The sequence below is a fragment of the Symsagittifera roscoffensis genome, chromosome 4 (assembly GCF_963678635.1).
Source record: "Symsagittifera roscoffensis chromosome 4, txSymRosc1.1, whole genome shotgun sequence".
Lineage (NCBI taxonomy): Eukaryota > Metazoa > Xenacoelomorpha > Acoela > Convolutidae > Symsagittifera > Symsagittifera roscoffensis.
The window spans coordinates 10,455,499-10,470,760 of NC_087065.1; the positions used below are offsets into that span (position 1 = coordinate 10,455,499).

The 15,262-nt window shown below is 34.2% G+C and overlaps 2 protein-coding genes across 4 annotated transcripts in view; one reads left to right on the forward strand and one right to left on the reverse strand.

The window, feature by feature from the left end:
- The window catches only part of LOC134845287 (unconventional myosin-VI-like), a 238,167-nt gene that overhangs the window by 40,146 nt on the left and 182,759 nt on the right, over positions 1-15,262 (forward strand). The gene's annotated exons all lie outside the window — the stretch shown is intronic.
- The window catches only part of LOC134844357 (tubulin polyglutamylase TTLL7-like), a 35,996-nt gene that overhangs the window by 5,419 nt on the left and 15,315 nt on the right, over positions 1-15,262 (reverse strand). The window lies entirely within an intron of this gene.

The window sequence follows — 15,262 nt, forward strand, 5'->3', positions numbered from 1 at the left end:
CTCCCCCCCCATGATTTCTACTGAGAAAATTGACCCCAAAAACAAATAGATAAATTACCACTAGAGCTTTCTATTGAGAATTTCAATTTTGCTGCATTCTGTATTCTGATTGGTCGAAATTTCGGCTAACTTGATCCACTTAACAGTCTCCCTCTTTCTTGAGAAGGGGGATAATGTTAAGAAGGTCCATCTGGGCATAGATCCCAAATTTTTCAACTAAATATCTAGTTCGGTTCAAAATTCAAAATTTTTAAAGATGCTAGTTCCCTCATTAGTTCGCTCATCTTTTAAGCGCATATCTTAAGATAAAACCATTTTAAGGAATTATATTTGGCCCATGTGAAGGATATCCCCCTAAAATGAATTAGGGGGAGATAGTTCACTTGGCCCTTCGATTCGAACACATTTTCTATTATACTGGTTTGTTATCGACTTTTTCTCCTTGATGGTTTCCAGATGATCTGGATGGTTTTTAAACAGACCAGTTTCTGAAAAACAAATGCAGTGAAGGAATCGAACTTGGAATCTACCTGTTCGCTTTCGTATGAGAAAAAAACACTGTACTAAATGTGCTTTGCGCCTACTGTGTTAGAACCGATGTGGGTAGCTCATAGAGTAATTTCGGATAGGGTACACCGTCTGCTCGTCACGCTATCTTATTTTCGGACGGATAGATTCGTGCAACTTCTTAGTCTAATACCGATCCTAATCTTACTCTTATACTTACTAGTCTTAGGGTGTTTAACTAGTCTCTGCTAGGCTCAATAGATCTAGGGTATACTGGTTTATTGCGGCTGCTGAAGTTCTCTTGGATAGGCAACTAATTTCTAAGTTAAATTCAAATCTCTCTGGTGCTGAAATTACAAGTAATTTCAGCACTTACAAATAAGTGGGTTGTTAGTTAGATGGATTATGATTGGTTATTATTAAACATTTTACAGCGGTAAAACATTTAATTTATCCAATCATAAAATGTAGTTTAGATCAGGTTCCACCCATCCGGGCTTTACAGAGTTTTTTAGAATTATCTTTCTGCAATTCAAAGGATGGATGATGAACGTTGGTATTTGGCGAACATCATATTCCTGTCCGGTTCCTCTTGTTAAGGAAGTTCCAGGATGCTGGAGTTAGGGACATACAATCGTTGCGTCGTCCTGTGACAACGACTGTGATCCCCAATGAAATCAATCTGATTTCCAAATGACTTGCTATGACGGGTTTTTCTGTATTCTGTAGAGAACTTGTTTTGTGTTCAACCTCGTCTGGGAATGGCGTGGAGATCGTGTGTGGAAGGGATGCCTCGTAACTCGGATCTGTACGTATACTTGAACATCGAGGTGGTTATTGGTCTAGTTCAATGAAGTCCTTTTCTGCGAAGTCAAGTCGTACTCTAAATCCTTTAAGTTGTGATTTTGGACGGCATATCGGTTGTGATTAGCCATTTTTTGTTCGAGTGTGATGGGTTCATCTAGTCTTTGGATGTTCGTCTTTGTTGTTGTGTGTTGATCTATATACTGCAAAGTATAATTTACATTATATAAAATCAGGTTAGTTCGGTTTTTTAATCATGAATTTAGTTAGTTGTTTTCTCAAAAGCGTTTTGTTTTAGTTCGGTTATTTTGAAGAGTTACTCACCCTTGAGTACCTCTTATTAAAAATAGAAGTGTGGTCACAAAGCGTGGATGTAGCGCGGTGGGTTAGGCCGGCTATAGAGCATGCCCAGGACGTCCTCTCTGGTGGGTTAGGCCAGTGGTGCGAGTATGATTTCGTGCTGTATCTTCGAGAGGTCCTGTTATGTGATAACGTTTTATGTTGGGTTTATGTTGGTCTTTCTTATGTTACTTTGGTTGTGTCCTTTTTTCAAAAGTCAAACTGTTTTTGGTATGGGTTTGTCTTGCGACTTTTTTGTGTTTTATTATTTCTTTCTTAGACTTTATAATAGTCTTCAAAAGAATAAATTATCCCGTTTTAAACTGGGTTAATCCGGTTTGGGTACCGTTGGTTTTCTTTTCTTAGTCATGCTGTTTTTTTTATGATTTGTGGTGTTTAGTAAGCTGCGTTGGTTAGTTTGGTTTAGTATATAATTCCTTTCCAACCGGGTAAAAGGAAAGTTTGAAACTTGTTATCGTGTGTTAGAGTTGTTGAGTGTGAAAACTTGAAACTTAAAATCATTATTTAAACAATTCTTCGTGGGCGAGTTTGGATAGAATTCCTGTGCGATTGAATAAAAATATCAAAAGGTTAGTACTGCATTTTCATTTTATTAATTTATTACATAGAATTTTAATTTTACTGCATTTGAGGGAAATTTTAAAGTTATAAATTTTCATCGTATTGAACTTTACTGTTTCATGGGAAAATATTTTATAGATTATTTTACTACATTTGGTATGAATTTTATTACATTATTTAGTGCAAGATATTAATAAATTTTAGAAGAATTTTAACAAGTTAATTTTTTTATTTTTCTTTTCTGTTTTGTAGATGATCGTGGTGTGAAGACTAGAAATATAAATCAAACATTGATAGAAAATGGTTAGTACTAATTTAAATTTATTAGTGAAGAGTATTTTAAATTATACTTACCTGTTAATCATCTGGGAAAAAGCCGTGGGGGAAGATGTCGTGTATCATATCTGATGTTGTTAGTAATTTGGCTAGTATGCGAATGATGTTTTTAGTTTGGAGCAGTGGCCAAAGCAATTGAAGTGCTTTAATGATTTTTAGTTCTTCGGTGCGTACTGCAAACTCGTAAGGTGTGTGTTGAAGGAGGTTATATATTTTGTGATTATATTTAGTATTGTGAATGAATTCTAATATTGGTATTTCTATAGGCTGGATAAATTCATGCGGGATAAGGAAGGGTCTGGATTCTTCTGCGTTAAAGATCTTCGTGATGGGACAAAATATATACATTTGTGTTACTGGGTCATATTTGCGGAGGATGCCGTGGAGGTTAGTATCTTTGATGCAAAAAGTGAAATTATGGAAAAATGGTGATGTGTATTTTGAGTTAAGAAACTGAAAACGATGGTGTGTTTGTCTTGATGGGGTATGCAAATCAAAATGATTTTGTATGAAACGATAGTATGTATATGTGCGAGTTTGTTTAGTGCGTAACATAATATCGTGGGAACAGTGCAAATCGCGTTCATGTGGTGCAAGGAAGTGAAAGGTTAGTGAAAATAACTGAAACTTGTCTGTGAAACTTTCGTAAGCTTGAATATCATTTAGTGCTTCAGAAATGATGTGATCATATTTTCTATCAAAAATATTAAGTGTGAATACATATGATGTTTTGATGAAAAATTTTTTTGTTAGTTGTGGGTTAGCGAAGCGATCTTCATCTAAAAATTGGTCTTGATTAGTTCGGATGATTTTATGTTCGTAATATTCTAATGTAAATTCGTTAGCTCGGGGTGCAGTGAATGTTTTTAGTAATTTTTTATATGCTACATAAGTAAATTGTCTAGGTTTTAGTGTTGCGGTGAGTCTATATAACATATTTTTGTTCTTTTCTATGTCGTCATGAGTACTAGATAGTGGTAGGCAAAGGGGATTAGTAAAATGATAATAAGCTTTCCAATGAAGTGTGGGCATTGAAACATGTTCATCTACGAAACTTCGTGTGTCATTAGTGTCGTTAGGTGTATTTAATGTATGTTGTGGAAATGAGGGTAAGGTGATTGCTAGAAAATCTTTCGTGTTGGTGTGTTGTGGGTGATTAATATATTCGCAGGCTGTTCCTGGTTTGGTCGGGAAAGGATGATTCGGGAATTTTCTTTTAAAAGTGCGATAAGCTCGGTTAGTGCTACTATGTGTTTCGGTGGATGTGGATGATTGTGCTAATGATGCAGTGTAAGCTGAGGAGGGTGTAGGAGTAGATGGGTTTGAGGATTCTATTGTGGATGAAAGTTGATGTATTGTGAGGGTGTTAGGGTGTATTAACTGTTGTTGTAGGGTAATAAAATTATCGAGTTCCTGGGAAATTTGGGGGGTATCTGGAGAATTATTATATGATCGGTCTGAATGAAGTGGGGAATCGGTTGGGGTCACTTGCGAAGCATAAGAAGGAGTGGAAACGGATGGGAGTGAATTATTTGTCGGGATTGGTTGAAAAGGGAGTTTTGAAAAAACTGAGGAGTTGGTTTGAAAATTATTTGATGGAGATGGTTCGGAATCTGCAAATTCGTCAGGGGTTTCTATATTAGGGTTATTAAGTTGTGAGATAGAGTATAAAACTGAAAAATCTGAGTTAGTATCCGAATTCGTGCTTGATGATATATTAATAATTGGAAAATCGGGTGGTGGGAAAGCAAAAAGTGGGATTATTGGGATTGGAGTTTGGAGGTTGGCTGGGTGGGAATTTGAGAGGTGTAGGGATCCACGTTGTCGGCTCATCGTGGACTAAAAAAAATGATTATTTTGAGACTGAAAAGTGGTGGTATGGGGTTGTTCTATAATTTGTTCGTATGTATTATCATCTTGTGAATGATGTGTCATAATGTGTTGGATGGGACTTTGTGGTATATTTGGTCTAGAATTTGGATTATTTGTGATTGCTAGGTTTCGGAAGTTACGTGGGACTAATGACAATGGATGGTTTTGTGGTAGGGGTGGCAACTGTGGTGCGGTAGGTGTTACTTCTATATTATTTTGTTCTTCGTCGTAAGTGTTCTGTCTTGTCGCTATTTTTTTGTTATATTCTTTTATTTGTGCGTCTAGAATTATTTTGTTTATTGATGATGAAAAAATTCCAAAAAATCCTGCGAACAGTATGCGTGCTACACTTGCTTGTCTATTTACTTGTGTGTGTATAGCGCATGTGTTATCGATTCCTTTTAAGAGTGAGAAAAGAAATCCTATAAAGTTAAACATTGCGTATAAGATAGTTGATTTTTCTAAGATGTAATCGGGCCATCCTAGAAAATCTAGAATTTCATTTTTAAGGGTGACAAAACTGAAAATAATTATAGGTGAAATATCTTGTGGTCTGTATTTTTCACCGTTTAGATATATATAATCTTTAATGTCTTTAAAATATCCGCTATAATCTTGTGTATAAGTATCTGCAAATCCTGCGGTTTCGGCAAGTTTTTTTAAATTTTGGTCAATTGACTGTCTTTGTATAGTGTCCATTTGTGTTAATAATTCTTGGAATTGTTGTGTTCTAATGTGGTGTTGGATATCTGGTTTAGAATTTATTCCAATTCGTGTGTGGAGACCGTGTGTGGAAGGGATGACTCGTAACTCGGATCTGTACGTATACTTGAACATCGAGGTGGTTATTGGTCTAGTTCAATGAAGTCCTTTTCTGCGAAGTCAAGTCGTACTCTAAATCCTTTAAGTTGTGATTGTGGACGGCATATCGGTTGTGATTAGCCATTCTTTGTTTGAGTGTGATGGGATCATCTAGTCTTTGGATGTTCGTCTTTGTTGTTGTGTGTTGATCTATATACTGCAAAGTATAATTTACATTTTATAAAATCAGGTTAGTTCGGTTTTTTAATCATGAATTTAGTTAGTTGTTTTCTCAAAAGCGTTTTGTTTTAGTTCGGTTATTTTGAAGAGTTACTCACCCTTGAGTACCTCTTATTAAAAATAGAAGTGTGGTCACAAAGCGTGGATGTAGCGCGGTGGGTTAGGCCGGCTATATAGCATGCTCAGGACGTCCTCTCTGGTGGGTTAGACCAGTAGTGCGAGTATGATTTCGTGCTGTTTCTTCGAGAGGTCCTGTTATGTGATAACGTTTTATGTTGGGTTTATGTTGGTCTTTCTTATGTTACTTTGGTTGTGTCCTTTTTTCAAAAATCAAACTGTTTTTGGTATGGGTTTTGTCTTGCGACTTTTTTGTGTTTTATCATTTCTTTCTTAGACTTTATAATAGTCTTCAAAAGAATAAATTATCCCGTTTTAAACTGGGTTAATCCGGTTTGGGTACCGTTGGTTTTCTTTTCTTAGTCATGCTGTTATTTTATGATTTGTGGTGTTTAGTAAGCTGCGTTGGTTAGTTTGGTTTAGTATATAATTCCTTTCCAACCGGGTTAAAGGAAAGGTTGAAACTTGTTATCGTGTGTTAGAGTTGTTGAGTGTGAAAACTTGAAACTTAAAATCATTATTTAAACAATTCTTTGTGGGCAAGCTGTGCGAGTTTGGATAGAATTCCTGTGCGATTGAATGAAAATATCAAAAGGTTAGTACTGCCTTTTCATTTTATTAACTTATTACATAGAATTTTAATTTTACTGCATTTGAGGGAAATTTTAAAGTTATAAATTTTCATCGTATTGAACTTTACTGTTTCATGGGAAAATTTTTAATAGATTATTTTAGTACATTTGGTATGAATTTTATTACATTATTTAGTGCAAGATATTATTAAATTTTAGAAGAATTTTAACAAGTTAATATTTTTATTTTTCTTTTCTGTTTTGTAGATGATCGTGGTGTGAAGACTAGAAATATAAATCAAACATTGATACAAAATGGTTAGTACTAATTTAAATTTATTAGTGAAGAGTATTTTAAATTATACTTACCTGTTAATCATCTAGGAAAAAGCCGTGGGGGAAGATGTCGTGTATCATATCTGATGTTGTTAGTAATTTGGCTAGTATGCGAATGATGTTTTTAGTTTGGAGCAGTGGCCAAAGCAATTGAAGTGCTTTAATGATTTTTAGTTCTTCGGTGCCTACTGCAAACTTGTAAGGTGTGTTTTGAATGAGGTTATATATTTTGTGATTATATTTAGTATCGTGAATGAATTCTAATATTGGTATATCTATAGGCTGGATAATTTCATGCGGGATAAGGAAGGGTCTGGATTCTTCTGCGTTAAAGATCTTCGTGATGGGACAAAATATATACATTTGTGTTACTGGGTCATATTTGCGGAGGATGCCGTGAAGGTTAGTATCTTTGATGCAAAAAGTGAAATTAAGGAAAAATGGTGATGTGTATTTTGAGTTAAGAAACTGTAAACGATGGTGTGTTTGTCTTGATGGGGTATGCAAATCAAAATGATTTTGTATGAAACGATAGTATGTATATGTGCGAGTTTGTTTAGTGCGTAACATAATATCGTGGGAACAGTGCAAATCGCGTTCATGTGGTGCAAGGAAGTGAAAGGTTAGTGAAAATAACTGAAACTTGTCTGTGAAACTTTCGTAAGCTTGAATATCATTTAGTGCTTCAGAAATGATGTGATCATATTTTCTATCAAAAATATTAAGTGTGAATACATATGATGTTTTGACGAAGAATTTTTTTGTTAGTTGTGGGTTAGCGAAGCGATCTTCATCTAAAAATTGGTATTGATTAGTTCGGATGATTTTATGTTCGTAATATTCTAATGTAAATTCGTTAGCTCGGGGTGCAATGAATGTTTTTAGTAATTTTTTATATGCTACATAAGTAAATTGTCTAGGTGTTAGTGTTGCGGTGAGTCTATATAACTTTTTTTGTTCTTTTCTATGTCGTCATGAGTACTAGATAGTGGTAGGCAAAGGGGATTAGTAAAATGATAATAAGCTTTCCAATGAAGTGTGGGCATTGAAACATGTTCATCTACGAAACTTCGTGTGTCATTAGTGTCGTTAGGTGTATTTAATGTATATTGTGGAAATGAGGGTAAGGTGATTGCTAGAAAATCTTTCGTGTTGGTGTGTTGTGGGTGATTAATATATTCGCAGGCTGTTCCTGGTTTGGTCGGGAAAGGATGATTCGGGAATTTTCTTTTAAAAGTGCGATAAGCTCGGTTAGTGCTACTATGTGTTTCGGTGGATGTGGATGATTGTGCTAATTATGCAGTGTAAGCTGAGGAGGGTGTAGGAGTAGATGGGTTTGAGGATTCTATTGTGGATGAAAGTTGATGTATTGTGAGGGTGTTAGGGTGTATTAACTGGTGTTGTAGGGTAATAAAATTATCGAGTTCCTGGGAAATTTGGGGGGTATCTGGAGAATTATTATATGATCGGTCTGAATGAAGTGGGGAATCGGTTGGGGTCACTTGCGAAGCATAAGAAGGAGTGGAAACGGATGGGAGTGAATTATTTGTCGGGATTGGTTGAAAAGGGAGTTTTGAAAAAACTGAGGAGTTGGTTTGAAAATTATTTGATGGAGATGGTTCGGAATATGCAAATTCGTCAGGGGTTTCTATATTAGGGTTATTAAGTTGTGAGATAGAGTATAAAACTGAAAAATCTGAGTTAGTATCCGAATTCGTGCTTGATGATATATTAATAATTGGAAAATCGGGTGGTGGGAAAGCAAAAAGTGGGATTATTGGGATTGGAGTTTGGAGGTTGGCTGGGTGGGAATTTGAGAGGTGTAGGGATCCACGTTGTCGGCTCATCGTGGACTAAAAAAATGATTATTTTGATACTGAAAAGTGGTGGTATGGGGTTGTTCTATAATTTGTTCGTATGTATTATCATCTTGTGAATGATGTGTCATAATGTGTTGGATGGGACTTTGTGGTATATTTGGTCTAGAATTTGGATTATTTGTGATTGCTAGGTTTCGGAAGTTACGTGGGACTAATGACAATGGATGGTTTTGTGGTAGGGGTGGCAACTGTGGTGCGGTAGGTGTTACTTCTATATTATTTTGTTCTTCGTCGTAAGTGTTCTGTCTTGTCGCTATTTTTGTGTTATATTCTTTTATTTGTGCGTCTAGAATTATTTTGTTTATTGATGATGAAAAAATTCCAAAAAATCCTGCGAACAGTATGCGTGCTACACTTGCTTGTCTATTTACTTGTGTGTGTATAGCGCATGTGTTATCGATTCCTTTTAAGAGTGAGAAAAGAAATCCTATAAAGTTAAACATTGCGTATAAGATAGTTGATTTTTCTAAGATGTAATCGGGCCATCCTAGAAAATCTAGAATTTCATTTTTAAGGGTGACAAAACTGAAAATAATTATAGGTGAAATATCTTGTGGTCTGTATTTTTCACCGTTTAGATATATATAATCTTTAATGTCTTTAAAATATCCGCTATAATCTTGTGTTTAAATATCTGCAAATCCTGCGGTTTCGGCAACTTTTCTTAAATTTTGGTCAATTGACTGTCTTTGTATAGTGTCCATTTGTGTTAATAATTCTTGGAATTGTTGTGTTCTAATGTGGTGTTGGATATCTGGCTTAGAATTTATTCCAATTGATTGTAAATCAATATTTTGGTTACGAGCAATAGCTCTGATGCTTTCGGGTGAAACTTTTTTGAGTGATTGCATTAACGTAGGGCATGGAGTAAGGAGATAGTATTTATCTTCATCAGGATTCACTTGTACTACATTGTGGCTATTTTTTGATCCACATGGGACTGCGGTATCCCAAAAATATGTTCGTCTTGAAAGTGTGTCAACAAAATGTACTTTATTTTTATAGAATATAGGGATTCTTTTATAACAACGTTTATCTTCAAAAACATAGAGTGGTGATACTTTTTTGGTACAAGTATAAAACCATAAAATATTTCCTTCGTAGTCAAGAAAATTTGATATGTTTCCTGACAATAAGTATCCTGCGTAGGGTATTTTTAATACTGCTAGTTCGAGTGATTGTAGGATTTGTATCCGTTCTAATTCGCATAATTGGTGAAGTGTATCTAATTCGGAGTTGAAATTTCTTAAAAATTCGGCTAATTGTGTAGTCTAACTTCATATCTAAGTGAATATCATAGTGGATATTACCAAAATAGGTGTTATTCATTAGTGATAGTTCTTGTAAACGTATGCTTCTACTGTCATGTGGCTTTAGTTTTCCACCAGGTTGACCTGCGCTTTTTTGAAAGTTAACTGGTATGTATGATGTTCCTTCGTTTAGAGGGTGACCTGTGGCATAAGGGTCAAATTTTATTTTTCCAGTGGTCATGTCGAAACCTTTTTCGTATTCAACTAGTATTTCAGAATATTGTGTTTTGTAAAGTGTGTTTCTGTATTTGCATGAAATTTCTGTTTCTTGATAGATTTGGAAACGTTTTAATTTATTTTCTATATTATGGATATTTCTAAAATCAGTAATTTGTTTTCGAGATGGATATACTTGTTCGTACGGAATTGATTCTATAAAATATTTTTCGTGAAATTTTATCATTCGAGCGTGTATTTTCGCTACTTATAATGTTGTGCATGTATCTTCGGGAAACCAACCAATTGTTGCTTGTGTCCGTGTTGTAGGGTCACAATAACCTTGATCGTTTTTTCAAGGTAATCTACTTCCTTGATAGATCATTGTGTTGTATGATAAATCTCGTGTGAGTTGTAGTTTTTCGAGTTTCATTTTCCAATCGAAAAACATTATTTCTTGATATCTTTTGCAGTTTGAGGGGTTATTTATTCCAATGTGTGGTATTCAGTGTTTATCATGTATGTCATAAGTTAATCTTTCATGTGCGCCGTTGTATGTGTATTTTTCATCTAGTTTTATATGTCCTTGATATCTTTCAAGTTCTGCTTGATGTACAGAATCGGCAAAGACTTGAAATTTTACTATTTTTCTGTCTTTGTTTTTATTTCTTGTGATGTTTAGTCTGAGTAGTTCGTTTTTACAATCATCGGGATTTAGTTGTAGAAGTCGTTCTATATTACTTTGGTAGAATGATTCGTGATCAAGTCGGTTTTTATTTCCGTTTGAAACTTGTGAACAATGTACTTTCTTTTCGGAAAATGTTGCTGTAAATTTATATCCTGCGACTGTTGTTGCTCGGGCTTTTGAATACAGAGTTGCTATTACATTTGTAGTTTCTATAGCTTGTGGTTCAGTTTCGCATGATGATACTTGATTTATAGCCTATTTGTGTAGTGTTTTTTGTTCGTTTTCTTCACAATCGTAGTGTGGTACTAATAAATCCTGGCGTCCTGTGCGAGGAGAAGGATTTGTGATCTAATTGGAAAATATTAGAAAAAAAATGTGTTGAAATGTTAATATTTTTAGAATATATATGTGTATGATAATCCTGAGTATGGGTTATAAAATGTGATGTAACCAATTGTGTTTTTGGTAGATCTGTCGTACTTATAGATCACTTCAGTTGTTATAAATGGTGGTGGTAGCGATTGAGCTGTTATATTGGGTGGGTTTAATGGGTAAGGATGTTGAACAATATTATTTAATTTAATCGTGATTTCGAATTTTAATTGGAGACTATTTTGTTGGAGTATTTGGATTTTATGTTCACGAATGTCTTCGTGATTATCTTGTCTATATTGTAGTCTATTGAGTGCCCAACTGTGGAGTCGGTTACTTTCTTGAGGTTGTCCAAATAATGGTGGGGGTGCTGTGAATGTATTCCAATCTAATCTTAAAGGGATATTTGTTGATCGTTGTTCTCGATATCTAGCGTCGAGGTTATTTGGAAAATTTAATGGGAAAGGTGTCGGTGAAATTTGGCTTAATGATGGTGTTGATGGTAGCGATAATGTATCTGGTAGTGATGATGATGTTGTTGTATCCGTAGAAATATCTATTGGGTCGTTTACTAAGTTTGGTTCACCTTGTGTAAATGAGTGCGTTGTCCAATATGGTAGTCGTGCTGTGAGATTGGGGGGTTAAAGGGATTTTCACGTACTTGTTTAGATGTCGGTGTTGAACCTAAGTAATCTGAGGGTATACTTGAGGTGCTACGTTGTGAAAGGAGTGGGGGAGTTTCTGGTAATGTACTATTTGGGTTTTCTGGGGTAATTGATGTTGGTGATTTGGGTATGTCAAAATGAACTCGGGGGGTTTGAAAATTTCTATTTCGTCGTGGATGTATTATTTGTCTATTTATTTCAACTGTATTTGGGTTTTGACTAATGTTTCTTATTCTACTTAATTCTTGTGGTAATGTTGGGTACAAGTTATATGTTGGTTCACTTAGGGGTGCCTGTCGCTGAACTGGTTCTAATGGTTCGGATAAGCGAGCGTGTCGTTCTTCAAAAGTGTATGGGTTATCTTGGAAAGAAATTCGTGTGGATGTTTGGGGGTTTTGAGTAGTTGTAGGTATTGTCGGGTTTTGTTGGGATGATGTCGGTGAAGACTGATTCTGTGATTGTTGGTTAGCAATTTTTGAAAGTATTTTGATTGATTTTTTCTTTTGGAAAAGTTTATGTTTATTGTAGTATTCTTCAATGAAAAGAATTAAAAGGATTGTTGCTAAAGGAAATGTGATTATTACCTTTTTTATACATTTGCACATTGTCAATATTAGGGATGATAAAAATGTTTTAAAAATTACAAATGGTAAAAAAATATCTGTTCGACTAAAAATTGTTCGTATCATTTAAATAAACTTTGGGTTATCGTACCTGTGAATATGGTCAATGAATTGGGAAAATTGGAGATATATTTCAAATAGGGAGTAGAAAATTTAAAAAATTTTGCAAAAAATGATTAAAATTATTATAAAAGCTTCAAAGGTATCAAATAGAAATATGAAAAAAAGTTTAAGTATTATGAAAAAGTTTATGAAAATGTTGAAAATTGTACTTTTAAAGATATCGACTGATCGAGAGAAGAGCATTTAAGAAATGACTTCTTTGTCGAATATTTTTTGTTGTTTGAGGCGAGATTCAAGTGTGCTCGAGTTATTTATTGATTTTTTGACAAGTGGGTTTAGTTTTGTGAAAAGTTGTTGGGGGCTAATTTTATGGTGTTTGGGAGGTCTTCTATACTTTATTTTTATTTGTCAGATGATCTGGGGTATTTTTGAGATTTTTGTACTTCAGGCCAAATGAATACGGTCGTATTTTTACTTTAGGCTAATTTATCATTTTTGGTTGGAGGGTTTTTGAGGTCTAAGTTGGGAAAATATTGTTGATCTTTGCGTTATTAGATAAGGGAGGGTTATGATACTATGGTGGTATTTATTTTAGTTGTCAAAATTGAGCGGTTTGCTTGTTTTTGACCTGGAGGTTGTAAAGTTATAGTTGTAGATATGCCTGGAGTTTAATATCTTTCATCTAATAGGTTGGTGTTATAATTATAGAAGGTGACGGATTGAATGAATCCTATTGGCTGAATCTGAACTAGAATTGTTGCGTGTTTTGTCAGCATGTTATTCTGAAAAATGAAAGTTCAATATAATCCAGAGGTGCAAGGATTATTAATTTTTAAAAATAAAGTTGTTTTTGAAATTCAACTTTCTTTAATATTTTAGATTGTGGGATGAATGTTTTGTAGTTTTTACGTGGTTGATTTCTAAGTCGTGATAATTCTCTATGTTCTGATTTCTCTACTTGTTCTTGTGGTGGAATTTTTTCTATCAATTTCCTATTTTATCTTTCTTTTTGAGGTATTTTTTGATCTAGTGTTTTTGTATTGTTTTGAATTGTGGTTGGTTTTGTATTTTGTTTTTCATGATGAATGTTGTGCTGTTCATCTATTATTTTTCCGTATGTGGATGATTTTGAATATTTTTTTAAACCTGTGAAAGAATATAATTGAGTTGATTCGCGTAGTGCGTACTCTTTTGGGTAGTAGGGCAATAGATTGTTTCGATGTTGAACAATTTCTTTTTGATTTGAATCGGTGAGTTTATACGTTACGTCAGTGGGTTTGGCGATTATTTGGTATGGTCCTTTTCGAAGGGGTTGTAATTTTTTAGTAATTCTTTTTTGTGTATTAAAGTTAGGTATTAAGACAAATGTTCCAATTTTTAAGTCTGTGGTTGGTGTAAAACGTGAATTAATTTGGTCGTTAATATTTTGCCTTTGTAACAATTTTTTTGTTAATTTTTGGTAAATTTCATTGTGTTTTTTATCTCTATTTAAAATCCATTCGGTGTGTGTGCCGGAGGCTAATTTAAGGATTTGTGGGTGATGAAAATGATCTTCATCGTGTTTGTGTAAAGGTAGTTTATAACAAATTGAGTCTTTTTTGGTTGGCAATAACCTTGTGCATTTTTATGAGAATTTGCTGTAAACATAATTGGTAACGTGGCTTTTGATTAAAAACCATTTCGTATGGTGACATTCCTAGAGTTGTCGTGATTTGTGAATTATATGCGGAGGGAAATAATTTTACATCTGCTGACCATTCTGTGTATTTTGTATCATTTCCATTTATGATACATCTGAGATATTCTTGTAGTGAACGGTTCATAAATTCGACTAAACCGTTTGCCCAAGGTGCATGAGATGTACGTGGTTTATGTTTGATGTTATATAAGTGGCATAGTGTTATGATTTCATTATTTATGAATTCTGTACCGTTGTCTGTAACTAAGATTTCGGGTAATCCGAATTTAGCTATCCAGTGTTCATAAAGTGTCGTGTAAGCATAATAAGCATTACAATGTGGTACCGGTTCGAGTGCTACATAATGTGTAAATGCGTCAACAATTACCATAATGTGGAAGTTTCCTTCTGAGGATGGTGAAATGGGTCCTTTTTTATCAAATGAAATGCGATGGTTAAAATATAAGCTTTGTCCTTTAAAATCTTGTTTTTGTGCTATTTGTTTTTGATTTGGATAAGGTTTATTTAGTTGACATACTATAGAATCATTGCATAATACTTTTATCCAAATTGGTGCATTTGGGAAATAAAAATTTTGTGTAAAGTTTGAGTATGTTTTCTCTGATCCGGAGTGTCCTTTAGTACTTTGTGTATGTGAGATGTTAAAAGCTATTAATATCATACTTAAAGGAAGACAGGGAACTTTAGAATCATTTTTTTGATATTCTAAAAGATCTGCATTTTCATTAGTTGCTGTGTTATTAAATTTTCGGAAATATCGGAGGAGTGTTTTATTTCCTAAAATTGTGGTATCTGCTTTTACGGGCTTAGTTTTGTATTTGTGCCATGATTTTAATTGTCTTATTACTGGATCGAGATTTTGATATTGTTTTAAGAGTTCAATTGTAATTTTATCTGTTGGAGGGAGAAAAATATTTTCAATTTCCAAATTTGATAAGGGATATGTGTCAAGTGGGTCATGGAGGTCAAAAAGTTGATTTATTGTGTATTTTGAATCATTTGTTTGTGGTCCTGATAAATTTATTTTATCAGTTGGATTTTCTTTTTCAATTAATGGAAAAAGGTCTTTTTTATGCGGGTGGTGTTTTATTCTTTTTTGTTGAGTGTTATTTTTTATCCATTGTGAGTATGGAATTGAATTAAAAGTTGATGTGCCTAGTAAGTCAACTTCGTAGTGATTATTCTGGCAATCTAAGTAGAGTGGGAAATGTTGTAGGTTATATATCTGTGATTGATTAATATCAGTTTTTACTGCGTATTTGCATTCTAATCGGGGTGATGTTTCATCTTTTGCGAGATA